Source organism: Petaurus breviceps, unplaced genomic scaffold (genome assembly GCF_028583685.1).
Source record: "Petaurus breviceps papuanus isolate PSGF00001 unplaced genomic scaffold, PetGlider_PUasm1.0 90994, whole genome shotgun sequence".
Taxonomy (NCBI): Eukaryota; Metazoa; Chordata; class Mammalia; order Diprotodontia; family Petauridae; genus Petaurus; species Petaurus breviceps.
Window position 1 is genome coordinate 684,531 of NW_027187393.1, and position 4,320 is coordinate 688,850.

A 4,320-nucleotide genomic window follows, 5' to 3' on the forward strand; every position below is an offset into this window, starting at 1 on the left:
AGACGAGCAGGACAGACTGGGGAGACGCGGGAGAGACTAGAATAGGGAGGGAGGGAAAAAGGGAGGGGGGGAAGGAGAAAGAGGGGAGGGAGGGAGGGAGAGAAATGGAGAGAGAGGGAGAGGGGGGTTGAAGATATGGAGGGGGAAAGAAAAAGAGAGAGGCAGACAGAAGGATGGGCAAGAAAGAGGAAAGACGGATGTATAGAGAAAACAAGAGAGAGGAGAAGGGGAAGAGTGAACATCAGGGGAAGGGAGATGGGATAAGTCTGTGATAGGGTAGGAAATGAGGGGGAGACACGATTTGAGCCCAGACCTGCTTCCTGTATATGAACTGCTTGACATCTGCTTAACTAACTCTTCAACCTTTCCCCAACCCTCAGTCACCTCCAAAGGAGATATTCAAAGGCAAACGATGGAAGTTACCCACATGTCTCACCCCTGCCCCAGCACATATATTTGGGAATAGTCTGAGACCAGATTTAGTCCATGAGCTGGTTGGATCAGAGTTCATTCTGAAACTGGGGTTAGGACTATGGCCAAGGTCAGGGCTTAGTCTGAGACCAAGATGAGGGCTTAATCCCTTCATCATGACCCTACTCTCTGACCATCTCCATCCCACTGGAAACTTGGAATCTACCCCCTGGGTCTCCAGCTCTGAGAAGTGAGCTTTTAACTTCTCTTGTTGGGCCCCAGACTCTCATGATACTTCCCAGCCATCACCTCACTCAGCCCTGAGCAAGTTGCTCTTCTCTCCTCTTCCTCACTTTTCCCAGCAGTCCTTTATGTTTCGTCTCCCCTGTTAGAATGTAAACTTCTTGAGGACAAATAATACATTGCTTACTTTGTATCCACAACATTAAGCATAATACCTGGTACGTAGTGTTTAATAAATGATCTATTCATCTATCTACCTATCTAACTAGCAGGCCTAGTTTATGACTGAAGTTAGGGCTCAGACTGGAGGGAGAGTGGGACTTTATCTGTGACTGGGGTGCAGCATCTATCTTTGTGATAGTGACTTGCCCATGAAGGTATGCAGCCTTCGACCTTGGCCTTGTTAGGGAAGAGATCTGGCAGCTGAGCTGAGGGGCCCAGATGGTGTCATATCTGCAGTCTCCCCCCCCCTTCCCCTCCCCGCCACCTCGCCAAGGGCAGGGACATTATCTTGGCTGTAAATTCTGCACCCTGTGTAGGGATGGTCAGAGATAGGGATGAGGCTATTAGTCTGGGACTCTAGTGTTGCCTAATGAGCAAAAGACAAATGGTGGTGGGGAGGTAGGGGGGGGTGTGAGTGGAGGGGAAGTTGTGAATGCTGAGTGGATCCTGGCGCAGGGTTCAGCCCAGTATCCATGAAGATTCTAAGGGTGTTTCAAGGCCTCTGCCCACCCCTACCCCCCAACATCAGCCTGGGCTGAGACAGGGTCTACGTGGGATTTAGGGATATTCAGATGAGAACCACATGACCACAACCTCTTAACATTTCTCCTTAGGAAAAATCTGAATAATAATAAACAGGACAAGGGATGGTGTCTGGAAAAGGGATGGAGACAGATTGGAGGATTGAGGAAGGAACAGATTGGAAAAGGGATAAGGACAGGAATAAGACCAGAGACTAGATACAGGAATGGAGGCTACAGAGATAGGGATGTGGACAGAGATAGGGATGGGGATAGGGACAAGGGGTGGAAGAGGAATGGAGATGGGGAAAGGCACAGAGAAAAGATACTTAAAAGCTAGAGTGAAAGTCCAGGGTATCCCTGAAGACTTCTGGAGTGCTCAATTTAGTCAGTCGCATTGAACAAACACAGAAAGCAGCCTCCAGAAACTCACACCTTTTCCATTCTCCCCAAGGCACCCTCTATATTCCTTAGACAACACCATACCCCCCCCCCACACCCTCAGATCTCCTCATATTTCTTGAAGACACTCACCATACATACTCACTCCTCTCAGAGACACCTTTTTCAGACACTTTCTTTACATTTTTTTTTTCTGCTCTGGACCCCCATAGACACACAGCTTTCATAGACAGTCCTCTGCTCTGTTATCTCTCACAAACACTCCTCATATGTTTTCTTCACATTCTCACATACATTGACCCATCATGGATTTTACACACACACACACACACACACACACACAAATGTGAAAAAAAAATCACACTTAGAAGACACAAACAAATGTAACTGTGAATTCAGGTTGGTATCCAAGGAAGGAGGAGGGGAGAATTTGGGAGTCTGTGTTGTTGGGGGTGGGGACTGAATAAACAGTCATGGGTGCTTTCTAAGCATGGGAAATGTGAGGCTGGAGGTTCCATGGAGACAGGCTGTACTAGAGAGGAGGTTGGAGCAGACTGCCCTCCCTCCCCTTTTCTGCTTCTTCTTCCCCCTGGTTCCCACTGTGTTCCTGGCCCAGGCCTATGTGCATGAACACACACACACACACACACACACACACACACACACAGACTTTCCCAGTCTGCTATCACACACAGTCCAAGTTGTTCACTGATCACTTGCATTGAAGGCATCTCATACAGCATACAAGTGTCTCTTCTCTCAATCATATCACAAATTATTTTCCTTACACTCACTCACAAATTCCCTCCCTTCTCTCCTTCTCTCTTTCTCTCTCTCTCTCTCTCTCTCTCTCTCTCTCTCTCTCTCACACACACACACACAAATACACACAATCTTTCCCTCTCCTTTTCTCATTCTTTCCTCTGACTAACTGACTCTCTCCTCTTTTTCTCTCACATAAACCCTCCTTCTTTTGACTCTCACCAATACATAACACACATGAGAGGGGCTATAGCCAGGCTGAGATAGGGCAGGGCCCCCAGGGGAGCCCATTCATTTTCTCTTCCTTAGTGTGAATAGGCAAAAGTAAACATGCACATATATGACAAGTGCCCACACAGATAACACATCTATGAATAATATGCTTATGCACACACATAAATACATTCTCACATAGATAGCATACAGATACATAAATTCAGAAAAATACAGAGACACATATACACATGAGTAGATATGTATACTCATCCACACTGATGCACAAATATACACACACAGACATCTAGAAGTGGAGATACACATGGAGGTAAATGAACACACCAAGACACATGAGTACATAAATAATATATACAGATCCAGAAAGAGTCATATACAAAGACAGGCACAGTTAGAGAACTAATGGAAGGAGGAAGCAGGACAAAGATAAGGGATAAGGCATATAAGAGCACTGTCATCTCTGACAGCTGCTTAATTCCCTTGTGACTCTTCACATATACAGGCAAACATACAGACAGACACAGAGGCATAAGAGAAGCCTAGCAGGCAGCCTTACACTGGCCCCTGGATGGAGTGGGATGGGGTGGGCCAGGCCTTGGGTGAGTGAGTTTAGGCTATGACTCACATATGAATCATATCTCTGAGCAGTTGCTAATCTGGCCACCTTTGATTCCTCCAAAGAGTGGTTCCACCTCCTTCCAGCTGCTGGGGCACAGGGTTGTCAAGAGTGAGGAGAACTTGGTTGGGGGAGGGTAAGAAAGACACAAAAAAGACAGGAAGATGGGAGGTTGGGAGGACCTCCCCCAAGCCTGAACTCTTACTGTAAGAAAGGAGGTTCAGGCTGAGAAGGGCTTTTTCCAATTCCTCTCCACCCCTAACCAGCATAGCTCCTGATCAGAGCTTAGGCAGCTCCCCACAGGGCAGTGGTGATGGGGGTAGGAGTGGTGGTGGTTTGACAGGCTGCTTATTTCACAGTTAACCCAAAGGAAGAGCTTGTGCATCTGTGCCTTTGTCTCTATCTCTGTATGAACTTGTTTATACTCATGTTTCTCTTTGGTGTCTGTGTCTATATTAGTCTTCTTTTACAGAAGACACAGGCTCAGAGAAGTTACTTTCAATTCAATCCAATCCAAAAGACATTTGTTAAGCCCTACTATGTGTAAGACACTGTGCTTGGCATTTGGAGAGAGAAAAATAAATTACAAGAAAAAAGTCCCCATTCTCAAGGAACTTACACTCTATATTTCACATAGTGGGTCAGTAAATAGTAAAGACCTAACACAGACCTTCTGATTCCCATCCTAGAGCTCTTTCCTCTGAATTTTGGCTGCATCCAATGGAAGAAATCGATTTCATTTTACACATTTGGCACTAATTTAATGCAAATAAATACAGATTTATGCAAAGTGATGCCTGTGTGTGTATGTGTGTGTGTGTGTGTGTGTGTGTGTGAGAGAGAGAGAGAGAGAGAGAGAGAGAGAGAGAGAGAGAGAGAGAGAGAGAGAGAGAGAGAGAGAGAGAGAGA